The 15,413-nt window shown below is 44.2% G+C and overlaps 1 protein-coding gene across 1 annotated transcript in view; it reads left to right on the forward strand.

Moving 5' to 3' along the window:
• The first annotated feature begins 12,251 nt into the window (after positions 1-12,251).
• The window catches only part of SOX6 (SRY-box transcription factor 6), a 621,353-nt gene continuing 618,191 nt past the window's right edge, over positions 12,252-15,413 (forward strand). The window contains exon 1 of the mRNA XM_049713139.1: positions 12,252-12,560. The gene's annotated coding sequence lies outside the window, so the exon portion shown is untranslated. The remainder of the gene's footprint in view (positions 12,561-15,413) is intronic.

Raw genomic sequence — 15,413 nt, forward strand, 5'->3', positions numbered from 1 at the left:
TTTTCATATTAAACAAAGTTTTAATTAAAAATGTAAATATTTTAATATATTCCAGATTTTTTCTCATAGATATTTTTGCTCAGTTTTTATCATTCAGGTACTCTTACATATTGTAACTGTTGCAATATTGTACCTGTCTTCTCTCTTTGTTTCAAAAATATTTTTTCCATTTTGACTAATTAGAAAATATCAGGAGTAAATTTGGAAAATAACACATCTGGGCAATAGAAGCACTATATTTCTGTTATTTATTAAGCTATATTTATTCTCTGCTGAATAAGAACAGGAAACAACATGGACAATAACCAAAATTAGAATTTATCTAATATCTGTAGTGGATGCCAAATATACAGTTACTGTGCTGATGGCAGGAGATAAATGCCTCATGAAGAAGTTTATTATTAAGATTTATTTTCACTAAATAAAAATACCCAAACTAATATTTAAAAAATTAAACGTTTTTTAAAGTGCCTAGCATGGTGCTTGGTTCAAGAAATAATAATATATCAAAAACAATTAAACATTAAACATCAGTTATATTTTGTGGGGGTTTTTGTAATATAGGCCCATGATTATGACATACAACTTTTAAAATATTCATTTGACATTTTTCAATATATTACTAGATAATACTGTTATTGCCTTGCAGGGTCTCATGATTTTTAGTTTTAGCACTATATTTTCTCACAATGGTGATGCAGTAGTTAATATAGTTGGTCTTCCCTTGTGTAGACAGCTAACACCTGGCTTACTCAGACTAACACTTTCACATCAATAAGTAAAACTTGGTAGGATAGACTGTCTAATGCACAGATCTTATGCTGTAGTTATAGTGTTAAGAAGTCCTTGTTATTATGAATGTGCATTATGAGTATATTGTACACAGTCCTGGTATGCAAATGTGTAGCATTCAGAGAAGTGAAATAATTCTGTGTTATTATTATCTTTGTAAATTACATCTTAAGAGTTTTTGAGGACTTTATAAAGGCAGTTTTCTATAGTCACAGTCATACAGTATGTGCAGCACAAAGTGTTTTCTTTCACCATTAACAATAACTGAGCCAATGAAAATGCTTTTTAAATATACACCCGGCAAGCAGTTATCTGGCTGTTCGTTCTTACTATCCACAAACCATCTTTTATCGCCTTTTAAGACAGCATATGAAACAGCTTTGTAAACATCTGTTTTTCATTGTTAATTGTCAGGAAAACTGGGGATTTAAAAGCTTCTTTGGAATCCTCTTAATCCTATCAGGAAGAATAAGTTGTATATGTTTATCTTTTCTTCTTTAGATTGTTTCTTTATCATTTGAAAAAAAATACACACATACTACCTTCATTTATTTTCAAAAAATTATTTTTAGGATTATAATATTTTTATAGCTATTTTGAGGACATTGCTTTGTAGAAATTCATTGAAATTATTAGCAACACAGGCTATACTACACCTAAAAAAGATGCATAATAAATATAGATTTAAATATAGTGTGCCTTTTCAAATAATTTTCAGAGTTTTCTTGGGCATATTCCATTTCGAAATGTGCACTGATAGAAAATAGAAGGAAGAGGTATTTGTTAGCCAAAGAACAGATTAATTTAGAGCTTCAAATCTCTTGCCATATTTAGTCTTTATGAAATACATGCTTTATTTTCATAGGCTTCTTCTGTTCCAATAATCAAGCCATTAATGTCAATGGAGTGTTCCTGGCAGTGATATAATAAGAAGGCTTTTGCAATAATACATTGTGTCTTCCTTCTAAATGAAAAGGGGATCTGTTGCAATAACTAATTTAAAAATATTAAAATTCTGCTCTAGTTGTTTTGAATTTATAATGTAAAAGCAAATGCACCTATCTCTTGAGAACAGAGCATCCATAATTTAATAATTAAATAATACGTAATAACCAATAATTTTTGTTACCTATAAATAAACCTAAGTAATAAGAGTATGGAATACTAAGAGAAGTAGCTGATTGTTAATGAAAACTTTTTTTTCAGAATGTACCCATTTTTAAAACACTTTATAACCTTTATTAAATTGCTGTCCTTTCATGCAATTAGAATGCATTGTGGATTTTTCTTTTTTAAAAGGTTTGTACTTTATTAGCTTTTAAACTGGTATAAATTGGAAACTCACTACTCACTATTTATATTTCAGTCTCTGCTTTTCAAACTTGTATTGAAGTGATGTAGAACTAGGCCTTATCACTGCATGTAAAATTAATCAAAATGACATATTGTTGCAGTTTCTATGGCAACCATATCATGATGCTGATGCTCTTAAAAATTTATAAACTATAATCTGAAATATGCTAATTCTAGTGAACATAGTTAACACTTATTTGCTTAATATTCAGTTTAGTACTAAACTTCATCAACTTTGAAAGTAGGTTGATATATTGTATATAATTAAAAGAGTTTTTGTATTGAGCTCTTGAGTTTAAATATTTTCTCCAGAAGCCTACTATTCTAGAACTTTAAGTATGACTAAGTGAAGCTTTTCACTTATTATTGTCTTAAACAGACATGAATTAACATGAATTAACATGAGGATGATCATTGTTGCAGATTCTCAACATTGTTGTCTTTCCCCATCCCCTCACTTAAAAAATAAAACATTCAAACCTAACGCAAAACATCTTGATGCAAACTTAAAAATTCAATAAAATCCAATGAGTTAAGTAATACCAAACATCCAGATACTTGGAACACTGACATAGTTTAGCTTTCATTAGTTTGCCTTTAGGTAGATAATATCTTTATCTTATATGTACGATTATGATACATTTTAGAGACATAAAACTTAGCAAGTTATAGAATAATTTTGCATAGCAATTACATTAAAGACCGATTTGAAGTTATAAAGTTTCTTTTAGAACTCATTTAAAACTAAAATGTATAAAATATGTTGTTTGGAATTAGTTTATAACTATAGATTCTGTTTTTAAATAAAGCTTTTTAAAGAGATATCTTTTGATAAGTTAGAAAAGCTTTTAGAAATGTGATAGTTTGTCAGTTAATAAAAATATCTGAGGTAACTTAAATAGTATATGCCAAATAAAATGAACTAACATCATGTGTAATTATCAAATGTACTTACACTGAAAAGAATACTTCTGCTGACATATTTGGTAAAAAAAAAATTTTCAGTATATATACAATAGACTTTTAATTAATATTTATTAAGTCAGAAAAGTGAAAAAGATAGATCCTTAGTTAATACACTTCTAATTATTTGCTTTGCACATATTAGGCACTCAATAAATATTTAAATGTGAATTAAAAATTTGGAAAACAGCAAAAGTCTTCAACATAAGTGTGATATTTAAAAATACATACATGAAGAAATCCTCTATTTAGAAATGTTAAAAATAGCAATCTGGGATTTGGAAGAAAGATTTCTAAGTAACAAATTTTAAAATTATATAATTTAGGCAAATTCAGTTTTTTTAAAACAATGCTAACACATAATAACATATAAAGCATGAAATTTCTAAGGTAGATTATCAAACTTTTAAAGACTAGTAATATTAGTAAATTATTGTTTTATTGTTTGATATTTATAGTGATCAGTTTTATAGCATTATTTTTGTGTTCTTTGCTTGTCTTTTATTAGGCACTGAAATGGATCTATATGATTTAGCAAATGCTTCTAGTGTGGCTAAATGTGTAATTAATGGAGTGGTAGTCATCTTAGCGAATTGTAAACCTCAGATTTGGGAAGAGGTAAATGTTTCTTTAAACAGAGAGTGGCACACATGAAGGAATGCAAATGCTTTAACAATATTACTCGATGATGAAAAGGTGACATGTTATCTCAGAAGGATGCTATCATGTGGGATACATTGAATTTTAGTGAATAAAATTTATTTCTGTGGTTGGATCATCCTATCACTTCTCTATGTCATATGATTATTCTTTATCATATTTTTCCTTTCTGTGGTTTTTATAATTTTCATGCCTACCTATATAATTATCTAGATCACTTTTAGTTAGAAAAATAATTCTATGTATCATTGTAAGACAAACATTTGGATGACTGATAAAAATTTCACTTTTCATATGTATCTTTTAGTGGCATTAGTTTTGGCAGCCTTAAGCTATAAAACAGTCATTACTTAAATAATCTTTCTTATAAAGCATTTCAAAAATATTAGGTATGGCATTTTAAAATATTAGGTCTGATGTATATTTTTGGGGGGAATTGGTAGAGGTTTATAATTTTCTGGTTTCTACCACATTCCTTCTTATGGTGGTTTTATTTCGCTATATTTTGCTATTGATATTCTATTTATAGTAAAATGAAGTGTATATACTGAATAGTGACAACTTCTTGTATGTTGTTAGGATTTGATTTAAAGATCACGGAATTGGTGCCTGACTGCATATGTGCCATGTGTTCCAGTTTCCTAGTCATTGGCCTTTGATCTGATTTTTCTTTGTGAGGTTTCTACCCAGGCTTAGTTTCTGCTAGTTACAGTAGACTTCACGTATATATCCCTTCCATTTAAGAGATGAACTGCCAGGATTATGTATGGTAAAACCAAGGTAAAACCTCCTGAGATAAGGCTCGGGGGGCAGTTCTTCCATGACGTTGGCCCACCCCACTGTGACTAAGAAATGAGATGATTTGAAGACTATTACATACTTAAGGTTTTCATAGTGGATTAAAATAGCATTACTTAGCACAGGTGTTTCTGTAATTGGGATTCCCTGGGAAAATTCAGTACTGTGTTCAATAACACAGCTTTCCACACGAGTGGAGGAGCGATCCAATGTTAATTTGCTAGGCTGTGGCACAAAACAGCAGAATTGGGTCTGGCTTGGGGGCCTGTTGCTTCTCTTTGCAAACACATTTCCTTTTGTCCATCATTAGCATTAGGTTGCTGTGGTTCTCTTTATAAAATATATTTCTATTATTATTATTCTGACCAAACTACTGAAAGGCCCCAGTTGGAGTTAGCAAGGAGTGATTTATAGCCTCATATAGCACAAGACAGTTCCTGAGTGTCCTTTTTGTGGAGATAAACAAAATTCTTCTTCTCCTTTTGTAAAGCGTTACAATTAAACAATGTCTGTGCACCCAGGTAGCAGGGAAATTTCTGAGGCATCTTTGGGACACAGTTCACAGAGGAGGATGGACTTGGAGTGGCCTTGCAGACGTCCCCAAGTCTTGGAGGCAGTGTCCAGGCATAACAAAGAACAACCACAAGTTATTTCAGAATTTAGCTAGGGTATTCTTAAGCCTGGTATTCTTATAATGCAAGACGTGAATGCAGGAGGAACGGTTTGCGAAAAAAGGGTTTGAATAGAGGTACGGGTGGTAAAGTTGAAAATCGCTTATATAAATAACAATCATTATTATTTTACCGAATCCATTGTTAGACAGTCAGAAGGACTGTTTTCCTGAGAAACGGGCGACTATAGAGCTAAGTGTCCAGCCGTCGCGGCAGGCGGCCAGGTTGCCTGAGCACATCCCTCTCCTGCCTGTAGTTCTATTCCGGAATTCCCCTGCTAGTGACCTCGGGTCTAGCCGCGTCCTTGAGTCCCTTTGTCTCGGGCCCCGAGGGTAGAGAGCAAGCGGGAGAGGCGCCCCGGGGAGTACGAAGTCCGAGCTGAGCCGAGGTCGCTGCAAAAGGGAGCTCGGTCCTCACACAGGACCGGAGCGACTGCTATGCCGCTCCGAAGCTGCCTCCACTCCCACCCCCCACCTCCCCCCGGCTACTGCCCTGGGAGTTAGTGCTTGAAGTTCCAGGGCTGCAGCGCCTGCCTCGCAGCTGCAGACTGGCCCGGGGCTTTGTACTTTGCTGGGAGAGTGTTCCTTCGCTCGGTTCCCTGTTACTGGTTTCAGCTAACGGGCAGTTTTAGCCCTCACTCTTTTCAGCCCGGGTCGCGGAGAGCAGGCCTTGCCTTGCTCAGGCCGTCCGCTCGAGAGGTGCCCTCCCTTAGCTTCCCTTTAAAGCGGTCCCCGGAGGTCGCCAAGGCTGCAGGGCCGGTGTCATCCGGGTTGGTCTCGACCTCCGAGAGCCGGGCGCAGTCTTCCGCTCGACCTCTAGGTGGCGACTTAGGCACGTAAACAAAGCTAGGCCAAGCCGGATGGTTGGCACCCTCGCGGTTCATCCACGTATCATCCTAGTTTTCCCGCTGCTCTCAAGCGGGCTCAATTGACTGTTAAAGGGACTTGAGTTTAGATGAGGAGTTCGGCCAGAATGGCAGAATGTGTATGTGTCAATGTGTGTGTCTGTAAGTGTGTGCGACCGCGCGCGCGGAGGCGGCGGGAGGTGGTGATAGAGCGGGAACTCTCCAAGGAACCCATTTGAGACGCCGAGGTTCTCCCCCGCATCACCTGAGCCCTCAGGCCAGGCGACCCGGCGGGCTTGGTCTTCCGGACTGCTCTGCAGCCCGAGATACCGCGACCAGTGTGCAACCAGCAGAGGGACAGAGGGTCTGGTGGCTGCCGCCGGCGGTAAAAGATTTTCTAATCTCGTTTCAATGACACCCACGATTTATGAGTGGAGAGACCTGGAAAATAAAGCCCTATGTGCTGTGTCCTTCTCCAGGGTGCATGCCGGCTGACCCGATTGGAAGAGGTCCCAGCCGGTGGGGAAGAGAGACACACAGACAGCAAAAGAATAAACGTGCTACAGTCACATAATCTTACCTCCGGGACGAAAGGACACGGTTCCTAGAACTGAGATTTCCATAGCCAGTGTGCATCCCAGCTGTTTCTCCCGTAGGCTCTTTCCTGCCTAATACAGCCTTATGACTAACTTGGACAAGGCTTGAGCTGCCCCCCTCCTTTTTTCCTCCCTTTTTTCTTTCCAGACATTCCCTAAACTCAACCCAGGGCAAATCCAGAAGTCGGTACAGTACAGAGCTTCCATTCAATCATGGGGGGAAAAATCCCGTTTACAGTTTCTTTTAGGCAGATGGAAGAAGTAGATGATTACGGGACTTGGAAGGGTACATGGGGATGGCATGGGGTGTTGGTGGCAGGGAAGCGCGATTTCTCTTAGGTCTGGTGCTGCAGGTAAGGTTCCCAGATTCCAGCTGCTCTCAAGTCGAGCTTCCGTGGCCGGTGAGAGTGGAGGAAGATCCTCGTCTAATTAGAGAGGAGTGGAGGAGGGTTGAGTGGCAGAAAAACTGACCCTGGACAGGCTCCACGGACACATTGTCTTGGTTCGTGTTTGTGCCCGTTCTATGCTGCTGCCTTTGGGAGCCTTTTCAGCAGGGTAGTACGCCCGAGGCTTTTTCTCCCCTTCTTTTTTCCCCCTTCTAAAATGTGTTTAAAGATAAGTGAATATCCTTCTAAAACAAGTTAAAATCTTTCTCTGACTTTCCATTTGAGATGTCAAAAGGATTAAATAAATGGAACTTTATTTGACCGGGGAGTTTAGCCAGAGACTTAACGACATCTCGGGTCTTTGGCCTTATTCTAATTCCATGGTGGTAATTACCCTTCGTTTCTTTAAGTGCAATAGATTTATTGCCTTAGAGACTATGCACAGTTTGATTGAATTATTCATTTTTTTCTTTGGTGTAGACTGCATCTGGGGACTCTGATGTGACGTGTAGATTTTTTTTTCAGGAACAAAGGGAATGTGGAAATGAAAGAGAGAGGGAGAGAGAGGCTGGCAGATGTAATGAGACGCGGTGAAGGTGTACGCAGACTGGCACTCCCACTCCTCCCTTCTGCTCTCACTGCAGCCCTGGGTAACTCGCAGGCTAACACAAACAGCTTTTCTCCCGCAGCCTGCCCTCTGTCACTGTAAGTACATCAGCCTTCTCTTATCAGCATGCAGATTCCAGCCACGCACACCCCTAGACTCGGCTTTGCACCTTAGACAGCAGAAGAACATTTAAAAATTAACTTTCCTAAGCCAGGAAAGACATGTCTGTAAAACTTATTTCTTATTTATCTTTATTTTTCTTTGAGAAAAGTTCATGCATTTTTACCACTTTTCCCCACCTCTTTGGTGGCGGTGCTGCAGCTGCTACTGTCGCTACCGCTGTGGTCTTCCCAACAGCATGACGCGCAGATTCAAATGAAATTTAATGTTGCTCTCTGTCCATTTAAAGTCCAGGGACAATGCCTGGTCCTTTTGCAAAATGACATCTTAAAGAACGCAGAGCGTTATTCACAGTTTGTTTTTTGCTTTTGTTGTTGAAACACGAGTTCCGACCTCTTTGAGGCAGAGTCCCAAGGGCACTGTTATTTGGGAGTTCGGGTTATTTGGTTACACCAAACTTAAATGAAGTGCGATGGGCTGCTGGAGCGTTGGTGTGTTTGTTATTCCTGTTTAAGGAAATCAATCGCTAAAACTTTTCTCCGGGCCGTAATTAAAGTTTTCAACTTTTTCCTTTTTGGCTTTTTATACTCTTTCACTTATTCTTCGTTTCAGTAAAAGTTCTCATTCCCTGTGTTTTTGAGGTAAAAACATTTATATTTGTACTTTATACAGTACCTATAAAGCCCTTCCTGAAAGAAGTTAGAGACCTTGAGATGAAGTCATGTAGATCTGAATTGTCCTCCCGGCTGGTGTAAGGAGACTTTCAAGGCGAGAATACGAGGTTTTAACAGTCGTTATGATTTTTGCGTGGGTGCTTTAAATATTAACTTCTCGAGCAGAATTTATTGCGTTGCCCTTCCCAAGTTCAGGGGGACCTCTCTCCAGGAACCGAGCGCGCCTTTCCTTTGCCGGTTCGCGCCTCTTCTCTGGAGGTGCGAGGCCAAACTTAGCAAAGGCGAGTTGCCTTTGCCGGTTGTCGTGCGCAGGGACACCCGGACAGCACGGAGGCAGCAATAGCTGCGAGCAGGTAAGTCTGCTCCCACCGGCTCGCCCCTCCTTCCCTCCTTGGTTCCCTGTGCTAGGCGCCCGGGGTTCTTGCGCCGCGCGGGGCTCCGAGCCCCAGGGAAAGTGAGCCCTAGTGTGCCGGGATCTGGCAACGGTGCCTGGGTGTCCTCCGCTCCTTTCGGGACTTCCTGGAGCCCGAAGGCCAGGACAGACCAGGTGGAGAGCCCGGCGCTTCAACACGCTGCAGCGCTCTCTGCCTTGCCCTCTGCTCTGTACTGCGGCGCCTGAGGCTTGAAAGGAAACCCTTAGGGCTCACCCCCGCCCCCAAGGGCCACGTGTCAACCCAGGCATAGCCTGAAGTGCGGCACCGAGACCCCAAACTTTAGTTTCTTTCCTTTAGGGATTAATGTTGTGATTGGCTCGGGGTTCCGCCTTATCAATCTACTTTCGTGTCAGTTTACTAGACAAAATCTAAAGAGGATTCCTGCCGCTCCTTCTCCGAAGGTCCATCGCGGCCCAGTATGAGGGCCTTGGACGCTGGAGATCTTGATAATGTCAATTTTTTTTTTTTTGCCTTCCGCCAGCGGCCTGCACCTGGTTGGCGGGGTCAGTCTTAACCCCCAGGTTTCCGAGTGCTGGGTGATTTAAAGAGACGGATGTGCTGGTACTTGCAAAGCCAAACTTATTGCAGCAACTTTGAGGAACCCAAGTTGCGCCCCAGCGTTTCCGTCCTGGATGTTTCACCTCCCTCGGTGGCTCTACCCTGAGGGTTCAAGCTTTGGGACTTAAATTACCCCCTCTTCTCTCTGCCCTAACTCTGCAGGCATTTAGGACAGCTCATTCGATTTTGACCTCTTGAGGCTTTTGAGAGATTTTTTGCCCCCTGTTCCAGGGCCAGTGAGAGGCTCTGGAACAGAGCGTGGGGCCAGGTCATACTCATTCACAAAAACAAAATTAAACAAAAACAAAATCAAAACCCAGAAAAGATTTGACCCTTCTCTAGGATAGAAACACGGGTCTGGGTTTGCCTGTTGGGCCTCTGAGGTCAAGGGGCACTCCTGGGAGTTCTGGGAGCCAGGTCTGAAGGAGCTGGCAGGAAAAGTGCCAGGCTTTCTTTTCACTGGACTCTAGGTTCTGGCCTCTTGAGGCAGGTTTTCCAGTCCTAAAAGTCTCTGTGGGTGAAAGGGACACAAGATTGCTGGTTAGGGACTAGCTCTCCTCTCAGCCAACAGTCATCAAATCATTTTAACTTGCAGTCTTCAAGCTTCCAATCCTCAAGCATCATCTTTCCTATTGGGGTAGAAGCACAGGGCTGTTCCTTCTGCCCCACTAATCCAAGATGCTCATCCTCACCCTTACTTCTATCCTTTTCCTTCTCTTGTCTGGAGTTCATATGAAACCAAACATGGAGTATACTTTAAGAAGCCAATATATGACTAACAGACATCTCAGCTTGTTCCATATTCTGTGCTTGCTTACTCTCTCCATTTTCTTCAAAGTTAGTGGAACAAAGATGAGGCTTTCTCCCCTGTATCTTTTATCACTTAATCTGTGGGAGGTCTTCCTTGAATTGGCAACTTTAGATTGCCATTAATTTTCTGATTTTTCTAGCCATAATTCCTGACTCCTTTCTCCTGGTCCATATCTTCTTTCACAGATTCCCTGTTTATGAAATGCCTCAACGTGGCCATCTCATATCAGTTTCTACATAGCAAGGACCTCACCTCCACAGACCTCTGCAGGTTTATGCTGATCATGTCAGAATCTCTCTCCTAACCTTTAATCTTGATGTAATTTGGACTCTCCACTGACCTTAGTTTCTCAAATCTATTTCTTTGGGCCTGGTTTATGGCAGGCTAATCTCACCTCGTGCACGTTGGCCACTAGTTAGCTCTGTGTCTGCTATTGTCAAAGCTAGTGTTCTCATCTGACTCTTTTACTCTGCATCTCTATCTACTACCTGACATCACGATTATTCTCTCCCCTCCCAGTCCCCCAGGTTTTTTGCACTGAGATAAAGTTCCAGGTCTCTGATCCTTTAGGCCACTCTATACCCTTCAAATCTTTTATCTACCCTACACATGCATCAAAGAGAATTTTTAATTTGTGTAGGTTTTTTTTGGGGGGGGGGGTTAAACATAATTTTCTATATCTGACTTACATGTTTTTGCAAAATGCTATCCTGGGTGACTGAAACTCTTTTCATCTTCTACAACTTCTCAGCCACCCATCTTGAAATTGTTTCTCCAAATCTTTTCCTCTACAAAGTTGAGGTAATACACATATATCACCCACCCAATTCTGTGTAACACAAACTTATCCATATAATAAATGTGGAACTATTTAATTTGTTGTTGTAAAGGTATAATCATTTTTTCTTTGGTAGTTTGTACATATCTTGTTATTCATAATAATTTTAACCCATAAACTCCATAATCTACATGGCCTCCAGAATATTGCCACCTACATATGTTAAGATGTATATCATCTTAATAACTCCTGTATCAGTTTCTTTTTCTTTTTTCTTTCAGTTACTCCTCCTCCATCTTTTAAAATAAGTTCCTCTTCCCCTATTTACTGAGATCCTATTAACCCGTGTGTTTTCATGATCTGTTTCCTGCATCTCTTTCTTTACTCTCTTTACTTCTCTTTTTCATTTTTCTTCATCCTTCTTATTATTCACCCTAACATTCACCCTTCTTTCCTTCTTCTTGGTCTGCTTCAGCCCCTGTCCTTCCCCTTCTCTGTATCTGCCATGACTCACTTCTGTGGTCCAGTTCTGTATCTCAGTACTTAACATTCAGCCCATTCATCCTCTGTCACATAACTTTTTCAACGCACAGACTACCATCCCTACATTTCCTCTCCCACTTTCTTTCCTCCTTTTCTCCAGTTCGCTCCTTTCTTTCTCCCCAGTTGTCTACCTTTTCCCCACTTCGGTTTGCCTTTTTCTAGACTCCTCCATCCAACAGCCCCAGCACTCCTTGGGTCCTTTATTCCTCAGCCTATTTCTCTCCACCTAATACTTGTCACCATTCCCCTCTGACCTCAACTCTCCCTTTTCTTTGTCGTCTTCCATTTCTCTCCTACTAGTCGCTTCACTCTCTCTTCTCAGGCGCTTTCTCCAATTCCAACCTCCGCTCTTGCCGGTCTCTGCCCTCTCTCTCTCCGGCTCTCTCTCCTTTGCCTCCCGCTCTCCCCTCCTTCTTCTTCCCCCGGCCCTCCCCCCTCCCTCCCAGCTTCCCTGCCTGGCTCGCTGCCTCCCTCGCCTCTTGTCTCATCTTGCCTGTGTTGTCTGGGAGGGGAGCCCTGCCTCCTCTCCCTCGCTCAGATCAATGCCCTGGCCACTCACTTTCTGATGTTGCACGACGGGAAATGCTTTGAATACTTACGACATGGCCGCTCACACTGATTGCCAAGATTGACAGCACTAACCATCGCCTTCACTTGTTTCAAGGGGGAAGCCCCTAGTCACCCCGCTCTGCGCGCACCTCCCGGCACCCCGGCGGCAAACTTCTGCCGGTCAGTGTTCCCCCCGCCCGGGGCGGGACACCCCCGCCGACTTGAGTTAACGGGCTGCGCCGGCCGCGGCGCTGGGGGGCTTTGCTCTCTTGCTCCCCGGGCTGTGTTAATTGACCCAGCAACGACTCCCCTTCCTTAATTTTTTTAATTTGTATCTTTCCCTTTTTTCTTTAATGCCATTTACTCCCGCGGCGCAGCGCACAAGGAACCCTCCCGTGCGGTACCATCCTGGAGCCCGCCCAGGTAACCGGGACGGAGCGAGCGATCTAGAGAGCGAGGGAGGCAGAGCGAGAGCGCGCGGCCCATTTGTGAGCTACCTGTTGGGGAGCAGGAGAGGGCAGGGGCAGGAACCCCTGGCCCGGCCGCCGGCCCCCAGTGCCTTCCGCTCCTGCCCTTCCGGGCAGCTTCAGGGTTAGTTTCATCGAGCCGGGACTGAGGGATTGGGGTAGTACAAGAACTGAGCGCGCGGAGCCCGGCGAGGGCGCGGGTTGCCGGGAGCCACGGCTGCCCAGCCGGGGCGGGTTTCCGTACTTGGCTGGGGAGGGGAGAGGGGGGAGGAGGAGCGGGAGGAGGGCGCTGAGTGGGGCCGACGCAGAAAGTGGGGGGGGAGAGTAGCGACTGAGAAAGGGGCCCGAGCGTCAGCCGCTCGCTGGTGGACGCGCGTATCCCCAGGATGCGTCCCCCTCTCGGAGAGTTGTGCCTTGTTCCGGAGGCGGTGACAGATCTGCGTGGCGGGTTTCTGGTTTTCTTGCCACCCCCCTGTCCCCAAAATCCACTCGGAGAAAACACATGTTGTAGCCGTAGATAACTGTGCGTGGGACACTAAGGCAAAAAAGGCAGGAGAGAAAGACAACGCAACCTTTGACAACAGAAAGCTGTTATCGCCATCCTAAGTATTCGTCCGGAAATCTGTCCGCCCTCTCAGCCCACCTTATTCCTCCTCCTCCGTCTCCCCGTATAGATATTCTAATCTATGTAACTGGGAATGATATGAAAAAGAAGTCAGGTGGCTTAGAGAATGAATTCTCAAGTCTCCGTGAAGTTTGAGGTAGGTATTTCATTGAAGTTTGAGCCAAGTGTGTGATGGAGGAAGCTCGTATGCCTGCGTGTGTAGTGTTCTCTCTCTCTCGCTCGCTCTCGCGCTCTCTCTCTCTCTCTCTCTCTCTCTCTCTCTCTCTCTCTCTCTCGTGTGTAAGTATATGCGTGTGTGCTCTGTGAGGGCTCAGATGGGACCGCTGGGTGGAAAGGCCCTTTGTGCCCACAAGAGGGCAGCATCCTGAGGGCTTTGTGAGCGCTGTATCTCTCGTTATCGCTGCAGGCTTGGGTCTGGAGAAAGTTATACCGAAACTTTCAAACTGATATCACATCTTATTTCGTGATATTAAAAAAGAAAGACGAAAAGAAAGAAAGAAGGAAAAAACAGAGAAGTGACGAAAGAAGAGAGAGAAAAAAGAAAAGCAGGCAGCCAGCCTACCCGGGGAGAGTCCTAGTCACATCAAGACTAGGGGGAGGGCTGTTTTAATTGTGGGTTTGGCCGACTGACGACTGGAGTGCCCTCCTCGGCTGTCTTAGTTGTAGCCGGAGGTCATGTAAATCGACCTTAAAAGAATGCATAAGCCATAAATTAAAATAAACCCTCACCCAAGGGCTGATCCATAAGTAGACAATATCCAACCTGGACAAAACGAGCTTCCCTTACGAGCCGACCTAAACCGCATACCCCCAAAGAATAGAGACTAAATGCAAAGTAAGTTTCCCAGCGAATATTTTGTTTTCTTGAAAAGTGTTGGGTTGATTCGCCGTGTGACTGACTGCGATGCCGCAGTTTTCCGGAGTGCTTCTGTGTTAGCCAGGCTCGGGGTGCGGGAGGTCGGGAGGACCTGCTGGGTTTCTGGGCTTCCTAACGCTACCCCCACCCCACCCCCATTTTGGTTTGGAAACTTTGGCTATTTGTGGGGTTGACGCTGGCCGAGGGCGGGCAAGAGTCGAGGATCTCCGCCGCACTCTCCGCTCGGGTGAAGTTTACCGGGAGGAGCTCATAAAGAAAACCCGGGTAGCTAGAAAAGCCGTATGCTCCCTCCTCCCACCCTCACCCCAACACCGCTCCGCCGCAACTTTCCCGGGACCCTGCGCGAGTTGCCTCCAGTTCCCTGCGCTCTCTCCTTTCTCCCCCACCCCTCATTTTTGGACGTGACTTTTTATGATCTTTTTAGGAATAAGCAAACCGAACTCCAAGACAATCCGAAACCCGAGCGCTAATCCGTGGCCCTCTTTCCCCGGACTCTCGGGCGGTGGTGCCGGGCCGGCGGGGGTGTGTGTGAGGGCCCGCCCAGCCCTTCCCGGAGCGGGCTCGGCCTCGGAGTCCTCGCGGCAGACGCACAGCCGCCCGCACGTTTCTTCCGCTCTCCGCGTCCCTGAACCCTGCCGGCGGCCCCAGTATCTCTCGGCGCCCTGCCGGGGCCCCGCCGCCTGTTGTCCTCCCCGCAGACCGGCAGAGATCCGCCGCTCTGGGGCTCGGCCCAGGCCCAGGGGCGGTGCTGCCACCCGCCCGGGGCCCAGCCCGAGCCTGACGGCTCCCAGAGGGAGCTGCTTTCTTCTCCCTTAAAGGGCCGGTCAGAAAAGGGAAGGGGCTTGTGCAAAGGTTGCCGGGGTTGCTCGGGCACCAAGAAAGGGGCTGCGGAGGACAGATTAGCTCCGTTTCCCGGGCTGTTTCCCGGGCGCTCCGCGGAGCTTTAAGATAAGAGAATCGGTGTGTTTGGAACAGATAAAAGGTAGTTGTTGCTGGCGTGTTTTGAGGTTTTTTTTTTTTTTTTAATTTTTTTAAAGCTCTCTTAGGCTGACCAAGTTTGAAAACGTTTGATTGTATGAATGGCCAGATACCAGATATTGAATGCTGCCCCTATTTGGGGACTAAAAATAAGTCTTCGACTTTGCTGGCGGGGCTGGGATGTTAGAGAGATGGGCTGTCCCCGGCTCCTTCTGTGTGTGTGACCTCCTCTGAGGGCCAAGCTTGAAGTTTCGGTCTCGAGATGGCCCACAGCCGTTGCTGCGGCAAACTGGCCTGGGCTCCGGACCTCCCGTCGCACTGTCAATGGG

Source organism: Orcinus orca, chromosome 8, assembly GCF_937001465.1.
Source record: "Orcinus orca chromosome 8, mOrcOrc1.1, whole genome shotgun sequence".
NCBI lineage: Eukaryota > Metazoa > Chordata > Mammalia > Artiodactyla > Delphinidae > Orcinus > Orcinus orca.